Raw genomic sequence first — 24,935 nt, forward strand, 5'->3', positions numbered from 1 at the left:
AAAGAGTTAAAGACAACGGGTTTGAGGAGAGATACGTGGAAGGAGTTGGGAATCTGTAAGGTGGCCGGGAGTTTTAATTTGTAGGCCACTGGATTAATTTGCCTGAGGATTTCGAATGGGCCGATGAAGCGAGGACCTAACTTGTAGGAGGGTATCTTGAGCCGTACATGTTTGGAGGAGAGCCAAACCTTGTCTCCCGGACGGAATTGAGGCGGATCCAGACGTCTCTTATCAGCATATCTCTTCATCCGCTCGGAGGACAGAAGAAGTGCGGACCTAGTACTCTCCCAAATGGAAGAAAACTCACTGACAAGAGACTGCGCGGCAGGGTTGTCCACAGAGGCGGAGACGGGAAACGGAATCCGGGGGTGCTGGCCATAGACAATAAAGAACGGGATTTGGAAGAGGATTCGCTCTCGTGGTTATTGTAAGAGAATTCGGCCCAAGGGAGGAGGTCCACCCAATCAGAATGGTGGGCATTAACAAAGTGCCGGAGATAGCTGGTAAGGATCTGATTGATCCGCTCCACTTGACCATTGGACTGAGGGTGGTAAGCGGAGGAGAAGTCCAGGGTGACGTCCAGCAGTTTACATGTGGCTCTCCAGAAGCGTGAGGTGAACTGAACCCCTCGATCCGACACGATGTGGAGGGGTAGGCCATGGATATGGCGGATAAAGTCCTTAGCCAGCTCAGGTGCAGACGGAAGACCAGGCAGGGGAATGAAGTGGGCCATTTTAGAAAAGCGGTCCGCGACCACCCAAATGACAGTACACCCGGCAGAGACAGGAAGGTCGGTAATGAAGTCCATAGCGATGTGTTGCCACGGGGCAACAGGTATGGGAAGCGGCAGGAGATGACCAGCTGGTAAGTGTCTGGGAACTTTGTTGCGGCCACAAGATGAACAGGCAGAGACGAAGTCTACCACATCCTTACGCAGGGTAGACCACCAGTAATGCCGGGAAATGAGTAGGAAGGTCTTTTTTTGGTCGGCATGGCCAGCTAGTTTAGAAGAATGACCCCAGCGAAGAACCTTCTCACGGTCAGGAGGCGCCACGAACGTCTTGCCGGGTGGAAGACGAGTCAAATCCAAGGGGGCCACATTCATCACCTTGGAGGGGTCGATAATGTGCATAGGCTCCTCCTTTTGGTCGGAGGACAGGAAGGATCGGGACAAGGCATCAGCTTTGACATTCTTGTCCGCCGGGCGGAAATGAAGGATGAAATCGAAGCGGGCAAAAAACAAAGACCACCGGGCCTGACATGGATTAAGTCTCTGGGCATTTTGGAGATATGCCAGGTTTTTGTGATCCGTGTAGATGATCACCAGGTATAGAGCCCCTTCAAGCAGGTAACGCCACTCCTCCAGCGCCAATTTAACGGCTACCAGTTCTCGGTCTCCTATGGAGTAATTGCGCTCAGAGGAGGAGAAGATTTTAGAGAAAAAGCCGCAGGTTACCATTCTCCCGGATGAAGACTTTTGGGTGAGCACTGCTCCGGCTCCAGAGGAAGAAGCATCAACCTCCAGGTAGAACTGTTTGCTGCAGTCCGGACGGTGCAGCACAGGGGCAGAGGAGAAGGCTTGCTTCAGGGAAAGGAAGGCCTCCTCAGCTTCGGGTGGCCATACCTTGGGATTTGCTCCCTTACGGGTGAGCGCAGATATGGGCGCAGTCCGAGACGAGAAGTGAGGAATGAAGAGACGATAGTAATTAGCGAAGCCCAGGAATCGCTGTATCGCCTTCAAGCCCTCCGGACGGGGCCACTTTAGGACAGCAGAGAGCTTCTCGGGATCCATTCGCAAGCCTGTCTGGGAGATAACATAGCCCAGGAATGGAAGAGAGGTCTTCTCAAAAAGGCACTTCTCGTATTTAGCATAGAGGTGGTTCTGCCTGAGCCTCAGCAGGACCTGACGAACATCCCTCCGGTGTGTGGGAAGATCCGGAGAGAAGACCAAGATGTCGTCCAGGTATACCACCACGCAGGAGTAAAGAAGGTCACGGAAGATGTCGTTGACCAGTTCTTGGAAGACGGTGGGAGCATTGCAGAGACCGAAGGGCATCACACGGTACTCATAGTGTCCGTCCTGGGTATTAAATGCCGTTTTCCACTCGTCTCCCTGACGGATACGGACCAGGTTATACGCTCCACGTAGATCCAGCTTGGAAAAGATCCTGGCGCCTTTAAGGCGATCAAATAACTCAGAAATGAGCGGAAGGGGGTATTTATTTTTAACCGTGATCTGATTGAGTCCTCTATAATCAATACAGGGGCGTAGCGAGCCATCCTTTTTTTTGACAAAGAATCCGGCTCCAGCTGGGGAAGTAGACTTCGGGATGAATCCCCTGGCCAGATTCTCCTCTATGTACTCAGACATGGCCGGGGTTTCGGCCGCAGACAACGGATAAATACGCCCACGGGGTGGAGTGGCGCCAGGTACCAGGTCGATCGGGCAATCATATGGTCTATGAGGTGGCAATGTCTCTGCTTCCTTTTTACCAAAGACGTCAGCATAGGGCCAGTAAGGAGTCGGAAGACCGGGTAAATTAGCTGGGGTAGGTGGAGGACGAACCGGATGAACCGGAACCAGGCAGGTCTTATGGCAGACCGGCCCCCACCGGAGTAATTCACCAGAATGCCAGTTCAACACGGGTTCATGTGTCTGGAGCCAAGGTAGACCTAGCAATAGGGAGTGGGAGAGTCCAGGCAACACATGGAAGGAGATTACCTCAGAGTGCAGCATTCCCACCTGCAGGGTTATGGGTTCCGTGGCGAGCAGGATGGTCACCGGAAGGAGTCTTCCATCCACGGAGGCGACTGACAAAGGTTCAGCCAGAGACTTGGTGGGAATACGGTATTTCTCAACCAGGGACTGGGAGATGAGGTTTCCAGTGGATCCAGAATCCAGGTGGGCGAGTTCAAAGTGACGGTTCTCTCCCCAGGAGATAGATACAGACAAAGTCAGGGTTGGAGAGGATTTATTTTTGTCTAGGGCGACCTCTCCGAGCGGTCCTAGACACTGGAGTTTCCCGGCCTCTCCGGGCAGGAACGAATCAGGTGCTCCTTACTGCCACAATAGAAGCAGCTCCCCTCGGCTCGGCGTGACTCTTGGCGAGATTTGACCATCTTGGTCTGGTCGATCTGCATGGGCTCGGGTGAGTGCGCCCGGGGAGTGACAGAAGAGGAGACAGGTTTCTGGAAAGTAGGAGCTAGGCGGGGAAACCTTCTCTCACGGGTGGTCTCTTTGGTGCGTTCTTGAAACCGGATGTCAATCCGGGTAGCCAGCGACACCAGGTCATCCAGGGTGGTAGGAATATTCCGACCGGCGAGCTCATCTTTAATCCGACCGGAAAGACCCTCCCAGAAGACGGACACCAGGGCCTCATTATCCCAGGCAAGCTCAGAAGCGAGGGTGCGGAACCGTATGGCATATTGGCCCACGGTGAGACTCCCTTGACGGAGACGTAGCAAAGAGGAGGCAGATGAGGTCTTTCATCCCGGTTCATCGAAGACTCTCCGGAAAGCAGTGAGGAAAGACGACAAGTCGGACACCAGGGGATCCCCTCTCTCCCACAGGGGGTTAAGCCATGCCAGTGCCTCCCCAGTGAGATGGGACATGATGAATGCCACTTTGGCCCGGTCGGAGATAAACTGGTGAGCCAAGAGTTCAAAGTGCAGGGTGCACTGGTTTATGAAGCCCCGAGCTTGAGCGGGGTCGCCTCCGAAGTGAGGAGGTGCAGAAAGTCGGGGTCCGGGGCAGGATGCCATGGTATTGGTGGGCAGCGGCGCTGCCGGGGTGCGAGTCGTGACACTAGCGGTGGTTGCTGGTGGAGCAGTCAGTGTGTCCAGGCGGGAGTTGACATTCCGAAGGTGGTTCAGGATGGACTCCTGCTGGGATCTCTGACGGGAGACTTCATGGTATAGGTCAGAGAGCGAAGGAGCTTGGGTGCCACCGGGTTCCATGGCCCGAGCAAACTGTTAAGGGTCCGGGAGGTGGAACCTCTGAGCTGCAATACAAGGGGGAAGTCCTTGTAAGGAAGCGGGTGACTCCCAGGGAAGGCAGGCAGGTAGTCACAGCAAGTGACAGGGACAGTCTCTGGGTAAACGGGCAGGTGGTCACGGCAGGTGACAGGGACAGTCTCTGGGTAGACAGGCAGGAGGTCACGACAAGTGACGGGGACAGTCTCTGGGTAGACAGACAGTTGGTCACGGCAAGTGACCGGGACAGTCTCTGGGTAGACAGGCAGGTGGTCACGGCAAGTGACCGGGACAGTCTCTGGGTAGACAGGCGAGGCGGATACCTGACAGGTAACTGGCGGGCGCTCCCAGGTGAGCGGGCTGACGGAGACAGCAGGTAACAGGCAGGTAACTGGTGGCCGCTCCAGGTGAGCGGGCTGACAGACGAGGCAGGAGACAGGCAGGTAACTGGTGGACGCTCCCAGGTGAGCAGTCTGGCAGACAAGGCAGGTAACAGGCAGGTAACTGAAGGACGCTCCCAGGTGAGCGGACTGGCAGACAAAGCAGGTAACTAGTAGACGCTCCCAGGTGAGCGGTCTGGCGGACAAGGCAAGTAACAGGCTGGCAGGCAGGACGAGAAGTCAGGCTAGCAGCGGAACCTGAGGGCTGAAGCACAGGTGAGACAGGGTGCAAACAACATTGCTCGGGCACCTCCATTTTGGAGGAGGTGCCTAATATATGGGAGGTCCAACGGTAATTGGCCGGGGACTCCTAAGGACGGCGCGCGCGGTCCCTTTAAGAGAGGGGGAGAGCGCGCGCGCCCTAAGCACACTGCCGGGGAAGGAGCGCGTGCAGGAAGCAGCGGGGAGAGAAGCGCTGGAGGACGCCGCGCCCGAAGCGGGGAGGTGAGAGGGACGGTGTCTCTGCCTAGCAAGGGGCAGAGACGCCGATGCTACAGCTGGTCTGGAGCCAGGAAGTGTTGAATGCTAGCAAAACCTGATTACGGGACCCCTGCTTGCTTCCAGGCATGGCATCACCCCTTGTGAGGGAGGCAATGCCACTGTGGCAACCGGACTCCTGAGGTGCCACATATGTGAGCAGCTAGACCTGCCCAACTCTCAAACTACCCGTAACCCAGCTCCCAGGTGCACCAAGCAAACCTCTTAGTGCTTACGTGCACTAGAGAAACACTCCGGGTTACATCACAGAGACCAGTTATCTCTGTAGCACATACCTCCCATCGACTATGCGACCATTAGCCACTTTACAATATTTATATTATATTATTAAAAAAATGCTTCTGAGAAGTAAGGGAGGAAAAAACAAAAGAGCAAAAATGAAAAATGACATAGTCATGATAGCCTTAAAGCTCCCATTAAAGTGAATGAGAACTTTTCTATAGTTCCCGATAATGGCTACTGCACAGTGTGTGGATATATGGTGTTCAGGCTCCATATGCTGATCAGTAGCTCCAAGCATCAGATTAATCATTGGGGAGCTGGTGTCATAATATTGGGTCATTAATATCTGAGTCATGGAAACCCCTTTATGATAAGTGGGCAGCGGGTGGGCATTCATCATGTAAAATAATTCTTATCAAGGCAGGAACCTGGTACAGATGTAGGGGGGTGACAGAAGACGTTGTGGCAAAAGAGGGTTATATGCTAATTTATTCTGTTTATTTGTGTGTGATAAAAGTTGTTGCATTTTATCCTCATGGCCGGTTTGATTCTCCTGGAGGTATTATCCTCAAGGCCATCCCTGAGAATGCGGGAGGTTTGTCCACAAGGGGAACCATACAAAGCATAGGGATATAGTTTGCACTACACAGGTTAGTATATAGTTAACAGTTTAGGATTAGCCCACTAGTTGGGAGGGGTTAGAGCAGTTAATAGGAAAAGCACTTCCTAGTTTGAGTCAGTTGAGTTTAGTCAGTGAGGGAGTGATGGAGAGTGGAGTCCAGAGGAAGGCTAGACATTACAGTGTTAACAGGTTCCAAGAAAGTGGATGCAGCAGAGGCGAAAGGGTTCTGTCAGTGCAAGTCTCCTAAACAGTATGAGGGCACATCCGAAGCTTTGTCTGGATGCTGGGCTAGTCTTGGGCCTAAGGCCCAGAAGAGGTATTTAGTGTCATATCTATATCTCCATTGTGAGGAAGATGTCAGCCGGGTCACAGCGAAAGGGAAGGATGGTGGGCCTCAGGGAAGCTGTTATGTCTGATAGGAAGTCCCCAGGGTCAACAGAAGAAGTTGGGCTAGATAGTACACAGGACAAAGGGAACATCACCAAAAAGAGACTGTCTTAATCTGTATGCTGCAACCATGTGTAACCAAATTGCACAGTAAAGCTGAACCTGTTAAACCGGACCCAAGGTCTCCTGTCTTGTATGTAGCCGGATCCAGTCCCATGAACGGGGAGGGAGGTGACAAGGACTACTGAACTAAAAGTGAGTAAAGAACGAACTCCACAGCACAACACACTCCACCGGTCAGACTACTGTTTAGAAGAGGGGTTTCGGGACAAAGACAACTCAGTTCCGGCCCACAGCATACCGTCCCTGTGTCCCCCTTCACAGACAAGCAGCTTCTTGTGCTTGGCTTGCAAACAAGACACTCCACCAGCCAATTCTTGGACACTTGCAAACACCAGTCTAATAACTGGGGTACCAGTAGATCTAGCATCAACAGATATGGATATTCAGCTGGTTCTGCAATCCTGCTGACTAAGCCTAGTGTAAGAGGGTGTTCACAGCTTAAAAAACCTTCACAGATCATATTGATGAAAACATAGATTTTTTACATTTTCTTCACCATATGGAGGCACCACACACTTGATGGTTACCAATCTCAGGGAAGACAGAAACTATTCTCAAAAACTGAGCACTCTCTCATCATCAAAACTTTCTTCCAAAATGAAATTTGCCTTTTCTTTACCTAAAATGAAGTAACACTGTATATGTTTACCCCTTACATGTCTGATTACTGTATAGATACATATGATTGCTCATGGGTGATCTCCGATTTCCTTTTTATGGGAATGGAGAGGAACTACACAAGGACTGTTTCTCACCGTTCAACTGCAGAAAACCAGACTCTGTGTTCCTTATTTCGAGAAGATGACATTGCCATCCCATTAAAAAGGATTTAAAGAGGTTGTCAGGTGATAACTAGTTATGGATAGGCGATAATTTACCGATCAGTGGGGTCCAACTGCTGGGACCGGCACTAGTTGGTAGAACAGGTCACTTTTATCCTTGTTAAAAAATAGAGTGGCAGGTCTGACCACCGCTCACTTCATTACTTATGGGGCTGCCAGAAAAAGTTGAACAAAGGGAATGAATGGAGTGGTGGTCGAGCAATCTGTGCGGATCCCAGTGGTCGGTCAACAAGTTTTCGTCTATCACGTGGATAGGTGATAAAGGCACTGTCTGAAAACAAGTTAACACAATAGACGTGTATGGCCTATTGGTTGCGTAGACTGATCAATAGAGATAAAACCAGTGGACCTCTCACTTTAACCTGTGCAAGCAAGGTATCCCCAATATCGGGATCTTTGGAACAAGTAGCGTTGGATGGGGCTGGAACAGGGGCGGTTTCCATTGACAAATAATTCACAGGGGCATACATTTTTAAAAGAAAAGTATGGAGAGTAGAAGCAGTTTAGCTAGTACCAAATATCCAGGGTAATGCCTTGTGGCCAAGTGCCCCAAATTTCCGAGAAGGCGCCATCATGAACTGCATCATTGTCAACCTGATACAGATACAGCTGGATCCAATGGCAGAGCGCTCCTAGACGACCAACTCTTCTTCCTGTAGACAAGGGGTGGGGAACCTCAGGCCTGCGGGACGTTTACTTCCCTTGATGACCTTTTATCCAGCCCCAGGGGAGATTCCCAGGGACCACAGTGCTTGGGCCGGCAGCTGTATTTTACCGGCAACTGGCCCATTCATTTCTTCTTACTCTGTGAGCACGCACACGCATTGTTCACTACTGAACGCTGAGGCGCGTGCAATGAAAGATTATGTCCTGACACTGGGCAAAGTACTTTGTGGGTGGAGTTAGAGCACAATTTGTACAGAAGGATCCAAATGGCCCTTGGCAGAAAAGAGGTTCCCCAACCTTGCTGTAAACCGTAGATTGCCGTAATCTTGACGCCTACAAGATGTCAACTTCCGAGTGCAGGCAGCAGAATGGGGTCGCTGCATTGTGTCACCTGTGCTGGCCCACTCTCTATGCAGGGAAGAAGAGGACTATTGCTCTAATAAGGTGAGTATTTTTATGGGGTGGTGGCATTATTACTTTTGGAGGGGGTAAAATTAATTTTTAAGGGGGCAAATGGGACACTTGATGTTATTACTGGGTTGACGGGCACAATATTTGCCTTGCCTGGAGCCACTGATTGGAACTGTGGCTAAATATTCATTTAGGCCAATTATGCATATTCAGCAGAGGTCCGATCCCACAGACCCCCCCCCCATTAATGCAAAAAAATGATACACCTAAGACAATTTAAGCTGGCAGCCTCCTTTTATATAGCTTTATGATTTTATGTTAACTAAATTTAGGTCAGTCTCAACTGCAAATTATTTTCTTTTTTCTTTTGTGTTTTCTTTCGTCTCTGGCATTCAAGGCCTGAGTGTACAGACTTCAGTTGTATAGAATTCCAGGCCGCGCGGCTTGTTCACAGATGACATTTCCTCATTGTTCCTGTTTGTATAAATGTGTATTGCAGCTTATAACACACAAGGTCACCTTGAAGCAGCACAAACAACTAAAAATGACTGAAAACAGACTGTAAAATAGTTTAACCCGACATTACCACATGTCTTGTCACACAATCACACTTAGCATGAGGTGAGGGCATCTATCAAAATCCTTCAGAAACAAGGCATAAAGAATCTTATGTAGATACAGTATATCTGAGAACTAAAATTCTCTAACATTCCATTTATGCATTTCTTTTCTTTTTTTTTTTTTTTTTTTTTTTTGCTAATTTTTTGTTATTTTAGATGTGGCATAAATTTTTAATGTGAATTTTACACATTCAAATTTTGAAAATTCACATTCACATAAAAGAAATGCTTGCAAATTTTAAGATGCATTGCAAATAAGTAAATTTATAACAGCTCACCGATGGGGGAGCCAGAATAGGGGACATCTATCGTTCATACAATGGAGTGCCAGTGGAGCATGCACTTTGCCGTTCCATCCATTCCTTATTGTACATGGCACTCGGGTATCACCGACAGTCCTACAAGGTCTATTCAATTGGGTGAAAGAAGTACCATTGGTTATGCTAATTATATTCATAGTATGTTTTTAAAGGAAAAGGAGCTCCATTTTCTGTTTCAGAGCTACCAATCTCTTGTTTCCCTTTCAGGCTACATTGCAGTGCCTGTAGTCACCACTAGGAGCAGCTTAGTAATATTATCATATTACCAGTAAACCAGTATTCAGTATGCTCCCTCTAGTGGTGGCTTTATTGTCACGCAAGGTGTGGGAAAGATGTAGTGCAACACAGAGGGAAAAGGGAAAGGGAGCCCAGACACTAGGGAAAAGGGGGAGTGGAGACCTCCTAGTCTGGTCTAGTGTCACTCTGGCTCAACTACCGTCCCTATATTGGCTCTTCACCAATCGCCGCACGTGTGCCTCGCCCTGACTTTCCTTGGCGTATGTGTGGCACCCCAGAGGGTCTGGTTGCCACAGTGGTATTGCTTCCCTCAAAAGAAGTAATGCCATGTCTGGCGGCAAGCAGGGGTTTCCTGGTCAGGAACATAACACATGCAACACTTCCTGGCTCTAGACCAGCAAGGGGAGGACCCTCACCTTGGCAACTGGATCTGGAGGCGGGGTTAGTTTAGTTTAGTGCAAGGAGTTGAGTTTAGGACATCGAAGAGAGAGGAGCTAGGGACTGGAGCAGGAGATAGCTCGTCCTAGCTGGACTACACAGAGAACCGGACACAGGAGTCCAAGGCTGTGGGGGATTCCAGACCCAGCAGCAGATACCGTAGGGCAGGAGATTGCAGGTCTCCTGGCCCCCATCAGATGCCCGGAGGCTCAGCAGCACCGAGGGACCAGTACCGCCAAGGAGGAGCGAGGCATCCACAAGGCCCGAGTTGCCAGCCATACGGGTGAGCACAGCACGTTACACTCAGGGACATGGGCTACAACACAGCTACAAGCAGAATAGCCAAAGAGTATAGTAAGAACGGCAGGCCTACAACTCCACCTGTCCAGGAGGACTCAATGCTTGCTCCCAGACTGACTGGACTCTTATCACTAGCCAGTACTCCAGTCCAGGCCTGTTTAAAGTGTCATCAGTAAAGACCCTGGGACTGCACTGCATGGACTCTGTGGTTATTTCTGCACCGCGACACCCTGCACAACCGCCATCATCCACACACACTGCCCTGAAGCTACACTCTTCCTGTGGGGAGTTATACCACCCTTGCTGCCAAACCACTAGCTTCAGAGGACTGTTCCGCAGCGGCGGCCTCATTAGCTGCACTCCACAGGTGGCGTAGTCGGACATTATTTATAACCTACACACCTAGACTACCCTTGGATTGACCACCCTGTGTCACGGACCGGGTCACCGCCACTGTGACTACAACCCCCAGCGTCTACCGGCCCGGCTCCCGGTACCCCATGGCTTAGGGGGCGCGTCATATGGCTAAGGCTAGGGAAGTAAGGAGATGAGCATTAGTCGATCCCCACTAAACTCTATAGACAACAAGGGTAGACAAACAGGGGGATAGCTTAGCTTTAGATGACTCCAAACAAATGTGCACATGGCCTCAAGCTCCAGAGAGGAAGAAGTACTGCTCTTGCTAAAGCCTCACAAGTAGTAATGAATATCGCTGGCACCTCCCTCTCAGACACACCAGGTATTTATACACCCAGGCCAGGGAGCTAATTAGCCAGAGGGAGGTAACCGCTGGGTCCTAGAGACAGCCAGCCTCTAAGAAGATGTCTGTATTGCCAAACGTAGAGATCTCCTGCAGCCAACAGCAGGGCGACTGTCTGTCACCTCTGACATACCCGTGACATCTATGCAACCAGAATTTTATCTTTTAGTTCTATTTTAAAGGGTCTCTAAACAAAAATTACATATAAAGTAAAAGAATGACATTGCAATATAAATGTATGTCAATTTTGTGTGCATAAATAACTTACATTGTTAATAGTAATAGCACCCCCTAGTTTTTATTCTCTGCTTACACCTTGCAGTGGTGAACTAGCAAGCATGATTGCTGTCTGTTACTCACCTCCTTCAGGTTCAGCCCTGGGCATCCTGTGTTCTTACTACCACGGTTGGATCATTCTGTTAATCAGGTTACTGCGATATTCTAGCAAATTCAGTGATATCTCATTAGCTTGTCCTACAAGCCAGCTCAGGTGGCTGGATGCTGCCTGAGTATTCAGGTATTTGGCATCCATCCCACTACTTTTCATACTGACTCTGCTATCATTCAGATTTAGATTGTCCTGACAAACCCTGTTCTGCTCCACACACTGGGCTCTGCTACATCCAGATTGCGGGTTTCCTGACAAAACTAGCTCTGCTCTTACCGCCGGACTCTGCAACATTAAGATTGTGAGTCTCTTGACAAACCTAGCTTTCCTTCATGCACTGGGCTCTGCTATCTTCATACTGCAAGTCTCCTAACCAATTCAGCTCTATGCTACATGCTGGATTCTGCAACATCCTAGTCATGAGTCCCCTGACCATCTAAGTTCTGCTGCATCATTGGCTTCTGCTGCAATGCTCAGAGTTGCTGATTTTCTCTCCATTTTCTGTCTACTCTGCTATGCCACTATCCTGACTCTGCTTCCTCAGACTCCTTGCGCTGAGTCTCTGGCTTCTTAAAGGACTTCTCACTTCTCCAGTTGCTACCCAGGCTCTTTAGCCTCCGTTGTTCCTACTGGAACATCTTGCTGCGCCAACATCATCTGTCCGCTCATTTCGATCAAGGGCTTTGAGGATCCATGTCACCAGGTGAAACACAAAACTGTCTTTCTCCCCGCTCTAGCTTGGCGCTGCACAGGTAAGGTGTCATGAGGGTGTTGGGACTATGGATGCTAACCAAGTCCCTAGAACTAGGGGCGCCATAGTCGATCCCCGTCCTCCGGATTACTCCTGAAGGTGGAGACGCCGGGTTTACGTGCCTTTCTATTCTCCTATATCTACCCTGATCTGTCCCCTCCCGCACCCAGGGTAGTGGGAAGCAGAAGTGTACACGAACACACTAACCAGGCAAACAAGTGAAGACTGACAGGGATACATGAAATTACCAACCATACAAATTACACTCACCAAGCAATAGAGTGGGACATAGAGGAGTTAAAGGAAGAAGAACCCAAATAGGAAAGGATGAGGATGTGTGACGCGCCCCCTGGTTCGTGTGTGGGGGAATACCAGGAGCCGGGTCTCTCTCTGTGTCGTGCTAGGGGTTGTAGTCTCCGTGGCGGCGACCCGGTCCCGTGGCTCAGGGTGGTCAAGCCAGAGGCGGATCTGTTTATTTGGTTTTTAATGTTTAAATGTCCGACTACGCCACCCGTGGATTGCGGTCACTGAGAGCCGCCGCTGCGGGGCAGACCGCTGAGGCTGATGTTGTGTACGCAGCAGAGGGTAGTATAACTCCCCACGGGAGGAGTATAGCCTCAGGGCAGTGAGTGCAGATGATGGGGGTGATGGTGCGCGGGAGCAACAGTAATAACTCAGAGTCCAGTGATGCAGTCCAGGGTCTTTACTCACAGTTTTACACTCCAAGCCACTTCTGCAGGTAATGGCTGCCCACGTCATACTGTGCTCACCAGGTGAGGGGCTCGGTCAACTCCCAGGTTCCTTTGGAATGCTTTTCAGGACCCCCTTCATGTGTCCTTTCTCTGGCCTGTCGTACCCCACAATTGACCACGTTTCTGTCCAGCTACCTCGGGCCTTGGCGGGCAAACGTATGTTCCGTTTCCCTGGGCCCTATATGGTGCCTTCCTAACGGGTGTAGTGAGGGACCGTAACACGTGCAATGCCACGGCCTCCGGTTACTAGCTGAGGGTAGTTGCTCTCCTCCACTAGATGAGGGATCCGGTTCCCTTTCTTGGCCTGACCCCCCTACTCTGGTAGCGGCGGGCGTACGGTGGCGACTGGCCGGTCCGCACCCCTGGGGTCCCTTCACTCCACTCCTGGAGCCTCCTCCGTTCCTCTCCTTTCTTCTCCTCCAGGCTCAGGCCTTGTGACTTGGCCTGCCTGCGGAGCAGAGCCCGTGCAGAGCCCCTGCTCCCAGTCTCCTTCTCTCTCTTCTCCCTCTGACTGAACTCTGTCTCTAAGATGGCTCCCACCTTTTATACCTCTACTTTTCAGTGCACCCAGGATCTATTCTCCCCACCCACACACTACCGGGTTCCCCCTTTCTAGGTGCTCCCTCCCCCCACTCCAGCCAGGGACAGGGGCAATTGTGCTCACTCTTGGGAGCATTGTCGCCCTGTCCCCCGGAAATGTGGTGTAGTGCATGTGGGTGTTAGGGTCCTGAGCCACACTCCATCCTTACCTGGAAGTGAGATATCGCACCTCTGGGTGAGATGCAATACCTCTGTAGCAACCGAACCCTCGGGGCGCTACATTCCCCCCTGGTAAATCACAGCACGTCCGCGGGCTGGAACAGAGTAAAAGACAATTGATTTCAAGACATGCAGAATTAAAGTTTTTTTTTTAACTTTACTTGTCATAAAACTTTTCTCTTTTCAAAAATATTATAATACTTTCTTCACATGCATAAGACATTATAAAACTCTTTTCACTTGCATAAACACATTTGTCACTTATAAAACATTTTTCTTCATAAACATTCTTCATGTAACACTTTTATCAACTGATCACAGTGCGCTTTGCAACCAGGTGTCCATTCTTCAGTAAGGTGCAAATTTGCGAACATGAGGGACCAGTCCCAAACCCTCAATGTAGGCCCTGGGGTGGCTGCAGGGCATAGATGATCCAAGTGTTGGACCACGTCTTCGGCCACCTCCAACGGGTTTTTGTTCTGAGGTCATAGGTTGTATTAATATAAAACCAATAGGGAGCACTTTAAGAAGTGCAACTATTTACAAGCGTTGGCTGCTCCCAGTCCTCAGCCGGACAGTAAGGGTTGGCTGCTCCCAGTCCTCAGCCGGATAGTTCACGGACCCTTTTCGGGTAACTTTAACAAATAAACGTACAACAATTCTGAACCGGGTGAACTTTTTATAATCCCCAACGGGCATAACTTGAAACTCTTTTTCTTCTACTCTGACGGGTAACTATATACAGTCCGTGCTGCTGCTCTCTAGTAGCGATGTCCCCCTTGTGGACGTTCCTGCTCCTCAAATTCTTCAGACCCGACCGGGTCCTCTGTGTAGCAGGATTCAGGGTAGCGCTGTTCTTCTACCCGCTGAACGTTGAGGGCGTACCACCCCCGCAGGTCTCGGTGTCGGGTGTATGACACCTGGTCCCCCGGGAACAGATCCCGTTTCGGGTGACCCTCGGGCAGACGACTCTCCACATCCCTCCGGTTGACGAAGATGTCTGTGTTCATCGTCGGGTCCCGAATGAACCCCCACCCCTTCTCCTGGTGGAACCTGACCACAATCCCGGTGACTTTGGGACCGCGTGCAGCCTGGGGGTCTCGGCGGGCCCGGGTCTTCTCTTCCGCGCTCCGGGCCTGTAGCTGCTCCTGTTTTTGGCGCCGCATCTGCTTCTCCTTTTCCAGCTGCGCTATCTCCCGGCGGCAGAATTCTCGCCTGTGGGCTGCGTCCGCCCGCGTCTCCTGCGAGAACCCCATCAGGTCCTCCCCGGTCTGATCCCACTCAATTTGGACCTCTTCATCCGGGAGCTGGAGGATGGTGATTGGCTGCGGAGCGGGCAGGAGCGGAGGAAGCGGGGCTTTGGCCTCCGCGGACAGGTCCCTCCGGTTGCAAGGGCGAACCCATCCGCATAGTAGGGGGATCGGCTCTCCATCAGGACTGGTAATTTGACTATACAAGTCCGTGCCCAGGGGTGGTAATGTTGGGACTGGGGGCGCTAATTGGTGGAAGGCGCCCGGGGGCATCAGACCTTGCGACCAGGCCTGGAGCGGGCCGCTTTCGACCACACCCGGGATCCAGGGGCACGGCATGGGGCATGGTCCGGCGGCTGCGCTCGGGACTTGGGTCCTAGGTGTAGGCGGCGGGTAACGGAGGAGGTGCAGCGACTTCCGAGGCGATCGGCTCCGCAACGGGGTCCAGGGGCAGGCCAGTGGCGTCAGGGCTTGTATCAGGGGTGTCCCCCTTACCTGCTCCCGCTGCAGCGCTGCTCTCGACCTCCGGTGGTCCTTCTCTGTCCTCAGGGGCAGGCACGCTGTCGGGTGCTGGCAACGTCACTTGCTGCCGGGTCGCGACCCGCCGGTCCATCTCTTCTTTCCATCCCACGATGGCCTCCCGCTGCGCCTGGACCATCCTCCGGTCTAAATCCTCCAGTCCAGACAGGAGGAATTCAGGGTCCTCTCCAGGGAGCTGGGCCATCAGCTCCGAGAGGCCGCACGGAGCCGCTTAGGCCTGTGGCAGGCCACTCGTGAGGGTACCGGGGCTGGCGCTCCTCGCCATCTCCGGGTGTGGTCCGCCAAGACTGATCCAAACCACACCCTGCCCTTCGGTTCTCTTTCCCTTCCGCCCCTGTTGGGGGTGGTCCCGGGGCAACCTGCTGGCAATCACTCTCAGGGGCAGCCCCCCCACGTTGATGGACATCTCTACAGCCGCACTCATGGCCGTTGGGGGTGGACTCCGTCTTTGGCGCCATTCTGGGACTTAGCCCACGATGGGAGGTGGCTTCTTGTTGTCTTTTGGCGCGCACATAATGGCGCCCATTCTTCTGGGGCGGGCGCAACATTCAATACAGTGAAACAGTCTCTAGGCAAGCAATACCCGATGATAACGGGTTGGTTTCGAATCCTGCCGACTTCGCCAAAGTTGACATGCCCCCTAGTCCGTGTGTGGGGGAATACCCGGAGCTGGGTCTCTCTCTGTGTCGTGCTAGGGGTTGTAGTCTCCATGGTGGTGACCCGGTCCCGTGGCTCAGGGTGGTCAAACCAGTGGCGGATCTGTTTATTTGGTTTTTAATGTTTAAATGTCCGACTAAGCCACCCGTGGATTGCGGTCACTGATAGCCGCCGCTGTGGGGCAGACCGCTGAGGCTGATGTTGTGTGCACAGCAGAGGGTAGTATAACTCCCCACAGGAGGAGTATAGCCTCAGGGCAGTGAGTGCAGATGATGGGGGTGATGGTGCGCGGGAGCAACAGTAATAACTCAGAGTCCAGTGATTCAGTCCAGGGTCTTTACTCACAGTTTTACACTCCAAGCCACTTCTGCAGGTAATGGCTGCCCACGTCGTACTGTGCTCACCAGGTGAGAGGCTCGGCCAACTCCCAGGTACCTTTGGAATGCTTTTCAAGACCCCCTTCGTGTGTCCTTTCTCTGGCCTGTCGTACCCCACAATTGACCACGATTCTGTCCAGCTGCCTCGGGCCTTGGCGGGCAAACGTATGTTCCGTTTCCCTGGGCCCTATATGGTGCCTTCCTAATGGGTGTAGTGAGGGACCATAACACGTGCAATGCCACGGCCTCCAGTTACTAGCTGAGGGTAGTTGCTCTTCTCCACTAGATGAGGGATCCGGTTCCCTTTCTTGACCTGACCCCCCTACTCTGGTAGCGGCGGGCGTACGGTGGCGACTGGCCGGTCCGCACCCCTGGGGTCCCTTCACTCCACTCCTGGAGCCTCCTCCGTTCCTCTCCTTTCTTCTCCTCCAGGCTCAGGCCTTGTGACTTGGCCTGCCTGCGGAGCAGAGCCCGTGCAGAGCCCCTGCTCCCAGTCTCCTTCTCTCTCTTCTCCCTCTGACTGAACTCTGTCTCTAAGATGGCTCCCACCTTTTATACCTCTACTTTTCAGTGCACCCAGGATCTATTCTCCCCACCCACACACTACCGGGTTCCCCCTTTCTAGGTGCTCCCTCCCCCCACTCCAGCCAGGGACAGGGGCAATTGTGCTCACTCTTGGGAGCATTGTCGCCCTGTCCCCCGGAAATGTGGTGTAGTGCATGTGGGTGTTAGGGTCCTGAGCCACACTCCATCCTTACCTGGAAGTGAGATATCGCACCTCTGGGTGAGATGCAATACCTCTGTAGCAACCGAACCCTCGGGGCGCTACATTCCCCCCTGGTAAATCACAGCACGTCCGCGGGCTGGAACAGAGTAAAAGACAATTGATTTCAAGACATGCAGAATTAAAGTTTTTTTTTTAACTTTACTTGTCATAAAACTTTTCTCTTTTCAAAAATATTATAATACTTTCTTCACATGCATAAGACATTATAAAACTCTTTTCACTTGCATAAACACATTTGTCACTTATAAAACATTTTTCTTCATAAACATTCTTCATGTAACACTTTTATCAACTGATCACAGTGCGCTTTGCAACCAGGTGTCCATTCTTCAGTAAGGTGCAAATTTGCGAACATGAGGGACCAGTCCCAAACCCTCAATGTAGGCCCTGGGGTGGCTGCAGGGCATAGATGATCCAAGTGTTGGACCACGTCTTCGGCCACCTCCAACGGGTTTTTGTTCTGAGGTCATAGGTTGTATTAATATAAAACCAATAGGGAGCACTTTAAGAAGTGCAACTATTTACAAGCGTTGGCTGCTCCCAGTCCTCAGCCGGACAGTAAGGGTTGGCTGCTCCCAGTCCTCAGCCGGATAGTTCACGGACCCTTTTCGGGTAACTTTAACAAATAAACGTACAACAATTCTGAACCGGGTGAACTTTTTATAATCCCCAACGGGCATAACTTGAAACTCTTTTTCTTCTACTCTGACGGGTAACTATATACAGTCCGTGCTGCTGCTCTCTAGTAGCGATGTCCCCCTTGTGGACGTTCCTGCTCCTCAAATTCTTCAGACCCGACCGGGTCTTCTGTGTAGCAGGATTCAGGGTAGCGCTGTTCTTCTACCCGCTGAACGTTGAGGGCGTACCACCCCCGCAGGTCTCGGTGTCGGGTGTATGACACCTGGTCCCCCGGGAACAGATCCCGTTTCGGGTGACCCTCGGGCAGACGACTCTCCACATCCCTCCGGTTGACGAAGATGTCTGTGTTCATCGTCGGGTCCCGAATGAACCCCCACCCCTTCTCCTGGTGGAACCTGACCACAATCCCGGTGACTTTGGGACCGCGTGCAGCCTGGGGGTCTCGGCGGGCCCGGGTCTTCTCTTCCGCGCTCCGGGCCTGTAGCTGCTCCTGTTTTTGGCGCCGCATCTGCTTCTCCTTTTCCAGCTGCGCTATCTCCCGGCGGCAGAATTCTCGCCTGTGGGCTGCGTCCGCCCGCGTCTCCTGCGAGAACCCCATCAGGTCCTCCCCGGTCTGATCCCACTCAATTTGGACCTCTTCATCCGGGAGCTGGAGGATGGTGATTGGCTGCGGAGCGGGCAGGAGCGGAGGAAGCGGGGCTTTGGCCTCCGCGGACAGGTCCCTCCGGTGGCAAGGGCGAACCCATCTGCATAGTAGGGGGATCGGCTCTCCATCAGGACTGGTAATTTGACTATACAAGTCCGTGCCCAGGGGTGGTAATGTTGGGACTGGGGGCGCTAATTGGTGGAAGGCGCCCGGGGGCATCAGACCTTGCGACCATTCCTGGAGCGGGCCGCTTTCGACCACACCCGGGATCCAGGGGCACGGCATGGGGCATGGTCCGGCGGCTGCGCTCGGGACTTGGGTCCTAGGTGTAGGCGGCGGGTAACGGAGGAGGTGCAGCGACTTCCGAGGCGATCGGCTCCGCAACGGGGTCCAGGGGCAGGCCAGTGGCGTCAGGGCTTGTATCAGGGGTGTCCCCCTTACCTGCTCCCGCTGCAGCGCTGCTCTCGACCTCCGGTGGTCCTTCTCTGTCCCCAGGGGCAGGCACGCTGTCGGGTGCTGGCAACGTCACTTGCTGCCGGGTCGCGACCCGCCGGTCCATCTCTTCTTTCCATCCCACGATGGCCTCCCGCTGCACCTGGACCATCCTCCGGTCTAAATCCTCCAGTCCAGACAGGAGGAATTCAGGGTCCTCTCCAGGGAGCTGGGCCATCAGCTCCGAGAGGCCGCACGGAGCCGCTTAGGCCTGTGGCAGGCCACTCGTGAGGGTACCGGGGCTGGCGCTCCTCGCCATCTCCGGGTGTGGTCCGCCAAGACTGATCCAAACCACACCCTGCCCTTCGGTTCTCTTTCCCTTCCGCCCCTGTTGGGGGTGGTCCCGGGGCAACCTGCTGGCAATCACTCTCAGGGGCAGCCCCCCCACGTTGATGGACATCTCTACAGCCGCACTCATGGCCGTTGGGGGTGGACTCCGTCTTTGGCGCCATTCTGGGACCTAGCCCACGATGGGAGGTGGCTTCTTGTTGTCTTTTGGCGCGCACATAATGGCGCCCATTCTTCTGGGGCGGGCGCAACATTCAATACAGTGAAACAGTCTCTAGGCAAGCAATACCCGATGATAACGGGTTGGTTTCGAATCCTGCCGACTTCGCCAAAGTTGACATGCCCCCTAGTCCGTGTGTGGGGGAATACCCGGAGCTGGGTCTCTCTCTGTGTCGTGCTAGGGGTTGTAGTCTCCATGGTGGTGACCTGGTCCCGTGGCTCAGGGTGGTCAAACCAGTGGCGGATCTGTTTATTTGGTTTTTAATGTTTAAATGTCCGACTAAGCCACCCGTGGATTGCGGTCACTGATAGCCGCCGCTGTGGGGCAGACCGCTGAGGCTGATGTTGTGTGCACAGCAGAGGGTAGTATAACTCCCCACAGGAGGAGTATAGCCTCAGGGCAGTGAGTGCAGATGATGGGGGTGATGGTGCGCGGGAGCAACAGTAATAACTCAGAGTCCAGTGATTCAGTCCAGGGTCTTTACTCACAGTTTTACACTCCAAGCCACTTCTGCAGGTAATGGCTGCCCACGTCGTACTGTGCTCACCAGGTGAGAGGCTCGGCCAACTCCCAGGTACCTTTGGAATGCTTTTCAAGACCCCCTTCGTGTGTCCTTTCTCTGGCCTGTCGTACCCCACAATTGACCACGATTCTGTCCAGCTGCCTCGGGCCTTGGCGGGCAAACGTATGTTCCGTTTCCCTGGGCCCTATATGGTGCCTTCCTAATGGGTGTAGTGAGGGACCATAACACGTGCAATGCCACGGCCTCCAGTTACTAGCTGAGGGTAGTTGCTCTCCTCCACTAGATGAGGGATCCGGTTCCCTTTCTTGACCTGACCCCCCTACTCTGGTAGCGGCGGGCGTACGGTGGCGACTGGCCGGTCCACACCCCTGGGGTCCCTTCACTCCACTCCTGGAGCCTCCTCCATTCCTCTCCTTTCCTTTCTTCTCCTCCAGGCTCAGGCCTTGTGACTTGGCCTGCCTGTGGAGCAGAGCCCGTGCAGAGCCCCTGCTCCCAGTCTTCTTCTCTCTCTTCTCCCTCTGACTGAACTCTGTCTCTAAGATGGCTCCCACCTTTTATACCTCTACTTTTCAGTGCACCCAGGATCTATTCTCCCCACCCACACACTACCGGGTTCCCCCTTTCTAGGTGTTCCCTCCCCCCACTCCAGCCAGGGACAGGGGCAGTTGTGCTCACTCTTGGGAGCATTGTCGCTGTGTCCCCCGGAAATGTGGTGTAGTGCATGTGGGTGTTAGGGTCCTGAGCCACACTCCATCCTTACCTGGAAGTGAGATATCACACCTCTGGGTGAGATGCAATACCTCTGTAGCGACCGAACCCTCGGGGCGCTACATGTGCACACAAACAAAACTCCAAGCAACAATCTACTGAACAAATCTCCAGACAGGAACTACACCGCCAACTCCTGAACCAGGCAGTAAGAACTAACACTGGCAATCCCTAAGTGCTAGAGGCGAGCATATATAACAAAGGGGAGTGGCCAACACTGAACAGCTGAGACAATCCAGACAGGAAAGCTCCTGATGTTATGATCTTCAACAAGTACTAAGGAAAGAAAGGGGAAAGCTATCCCTACAGTAAGACTAAGCTGAATCCCTACGATGTTGCGGGCTGCCTGTTCCTTGCGAACAGACCCCCGCCTTAGTCCTCGGCTAGTCTTAACGAAGACCTATAGCATAAAGGAAGGGTTCCCTAAAAGAACTAAGGACTGGAACAAAAATGGGACACCTCCTGAACAGAGAAGGTTGTTGTAGAACACAAAAAGAAAAACTGACAAAAAGGTACTAGAGGTCCCAGAAAGACCAAGCAAACTGACAGAGATAGACACAGAAGCACCTGGCTAGCAAAACAGTCAAACAACACTGAAGTCCCGCACAGCCAAAAGGGCAGAGCTGGAATATATAGGCACGTGACCGCAAAACACAAGATGGAAAAAACAAACAGGAGGGTTCTAACAGTACCCCCTCTTTTATGAGGATTCTCCGGATCCTCCAGGCCCAGGCCTATCCGGAAACCTCTTGTGGAAAGCTCTAACAAGCCTAGGAGCAGAGACATCATCCGCCCTTACCCAGGAGTTATCTTCGGGACCGAAACCCTTCCAGGAGACGAGATACAGTAATCTCCCTCTATGCCATCTAGAATTCAAGATACGAGAAATTTCATATTCGCCGTCTTCCACCACAGAAGGAACTGTGACATTGGCATCCCTATCTGACACATCAGCCTTTTTCAACAAGGAAACATGAAACACAGGATTAATCTTCCAGGAAGTAGGGACATCCAACCTAACCGCAGACGGGTTAATAACCTGAAGCACTTTAAATGGACCCACCAACTTAGGACCCAGTTTTTTAGAGGGAATCCTCAACCGCAAGTTCCTTGAGGACAACCAAACCATGCCACCCACAGTAAACAAAACCTCCTTACGTTTCCTGTCAAAATACTTCTTGGACTTCTTGTTAGCCTCTTGAAGGTTGCAACGTACATTAGTCCAAACTGTCTCCAAATCACCAGAAAAATTCTCCTCCTCTGGCACCGCCGTTCCCAATTTGGAGAACGAACCAAAAGACAAATGTCTCCCAGTACAACAAAAAAAAGGAGAACACCCAGCTGAGGAGGATGTATGAATGTTAAGAGAAAATTCTGTGAGAGGCAGAAATTCAGACCACACCTCTTGATTGTCCTCCATAAAACAACGCAAAAACTGTTCAACATCCTGGTTCTTTCTTTCAGTCTATCCATTAGACTCAGGATGATAACCAGATGAAAATGACAAATGGACTCCCAACCTGTCACAAAAAGCACGCCAAAAGCGAGCCACAAACTGAGGTCCTCTATCAGAAACAATATCGGTGGGAACGCCATGAAGCTTGACAATCTCCTTAACAAACGCCGTAGCGAGTGTCTTGGCGCAGGGCAACTTAATGAATGGAACCAAATGACACATCTTACTAAAACGGTCCATGATCACCCAGATGTGAGTAAAACCCTCGGACACAGGCAGATCAGTAATAAAATCCATAGAGAGATGCGTCCAAGGCGCACTAGGAACCTCCAGAGGGCAAAGCAACCCCGCAGCAGGAGTATGTGAAGCCTCTAACCTAGCACACACAGTACACTGACGCACCCACTTGATGACTTCCTTCTGCCATCCAGGCCACCAAAAACTGCGACTGATAAGTCTCTTAGTCTCAGAAATTCCTGGATGACCTGCCAACCGAGACTCATGACACTCCACAAATAAATCTCTCCTAAAGGTTCTAGGCACGAACAACCTCCCATGGAGAGTGTTAGATGGAGCATCATCTTGAGCTTTCAGAATCCCATTCTCCAAAACAGAGTCCAATGCCGCCACCACAACTCCTTTCTGTAAAATGCTCTCCTCCTCCTCGGCACCGACCGTAGGAGAGAAGCTGCGAGATAAAGCATCAGCTTTAACATTCTTAGTACCAGGGATATAGGTAACAGAAAAATGAAACCGAAAAAAAAAAGTGCCCACGTAGCTTGACGGGCATTCAAGCGCTTGGCAGCATCCAGATAGATCAAATTCTTATGATCTGTGAAAACCTGAATAGGAAATTTAGCGCCTTCCAAAAAATGACGCCAATGTTCAAACGCGAGATAATAGCCAGCATCTCCCGATTTCCAACATCATAATTCAGCTCAGTTTCTGAATTTTTTTTCGAAAAGAAGGCACAAGGATGTACTCCACCCTTGTTCTCCTGAGACAAAACTGCTCCGACCCCCACCGATGAAGCATCAACCTCAACCAAAAAAGGCTTGGTCTCATCTGGCTGCATAAGGATAGGAGCTGAACTGAACCTCTCTTTGAGATACTCAAATGCTTCAATGGCCTCAGTAGTCCATTGGACCGTATTCGCATCTTTCCTGGTGAGATCGGTTAGAGGCTTAACAATTACAGAAAAAATCTTAATGAATTTCCTGTAATAATTGGCAAAACCCAAAAATCTCTGTATAGATTTCAAACCAATAGGCCTAGGCCATTCCTGCACAGCCTGAACCTTCACAGGGTCCATCTCAAAGCCCTCGCTGGAGACAATGTAGCCCAAAAAACTAATTTTCTGCACAGCGAACTCACATTTCTCCAGCTTAGCAAAGAGTGAATTATCACTCAATAACTGCAAAACTTCACGTACACTCTGCCAATGGGACTCCAGATCTGGCAAATAAATCAAAATGTCATCTAAATACACAACCACATTCTTACCAATCAGAGGTCTCAGGACGTCATTAATAAGGTTCTGAAAAAATGCAGGTGCATTGGTAAGACCAAAAGGCATCACCAGATTCTCAAAATGACCTACCGGAGAGTTAAAAGCAGTTTTCCATTCATCACCCTCCTTCACTCGTAACAAATTGTATGCCCCCCGGAGATCAATCTTAGAGAACCACTTGGCCCCCACTAACTGGTTAAACAAGTCAGGAATTAACGGCAATGGGTAGGAATTGCGTACGGTAATCTTATTAATTTCACGAAAATCCAGACATGAACGTAAACCCCTGTCATTTTTTTAACAAAGAAAAATACAACTGCCACAGGGGACTTAGAAGGTCTAATGTGACCAGCAGCCAGGCTAGTCTGTATGTACTCCTCCAATGCCTTTCTTTCAGGGATAGTTAGATTAAACAAGCGACTTTTGGGAAGAGTAGCACCCGGAACAAACTCAATGGCGCAATCATAGTCCCTATGAGGAGGTAAAACTTGCGACTCCTCCTCTGAAAAAACCCTCCAAAAATCTTGAATAGGTACAGGTAATTCCCCTTTTTCCATAGCCGCAATGCGACCATTACAACATTTATCATAGCACTTCGGACTCCAAGACTTAATCACATTAGTAGACCAGTCCAACAAAGGATTGTGCAGTTTTAACCAAGGCAATCCTAGAACGACCAGAGAGGGTAAATTATTTAATACAACCAAGTCCAAAATTTCTTGGTGAACTCCATTGATAGTGAGGGGAAATGCAGCAACCTTGTGAGTAATACATTTCAAGGGAGTGTTATCAATTGCAATCACAGAAATAGGAGATGACAAAGGTTTGGATTTCAATTTAAGTTTTTCCAAAAACCCTTTATCAATCACATTAAGTGTTGAACCACAATCCACAAATACCTGAAATTCAATCAAATTTTCCTGCAAAGTAGTACACCCAGAAAGGAACACTCCTGCAGAGCGTAAACAAGCTATATGGGCGTAACTGACCTTTTTTTTTCTTTACTTAAACGTAGCTCACAAAACTTAATCAAATGGTCAGCTTTACCACAATAAAGACACAATCCCTCGGTGATCCTCTGGTGTCTTTCCTGAGAGCAGAGCGACATCGCCCCAACCTCCATTGGTTCTCCGCTGTCTGAGCAGATTTTCTGGGGACTAGGACCTGGCATTACAGGAGTCTTTACCTCATTCTGCCTGGATCTCAGCCTCCTATCCACACGAACAGCTAATTGCATGGCATCCTGCAGAATCTCAGGTGCAGGGAATGCAAAT

This window comes from Phyllobates terribilis, unplaced genomic scaffold, assembly GCF_046119375.1.
Source record: "Phyllobates terribilis strain yellow unplaced genomic scaffold, ASM4611937v1 Scaffold_8__6_contigs__length_399053987, whole genome shotgun sequence".
NCBI classification, from domain to species: Eukaryota; Metazoa; Chordata; class Amphibia; order Anura; family Dendrobatidae; genus Phyllobates; species Phyllobates terribilis.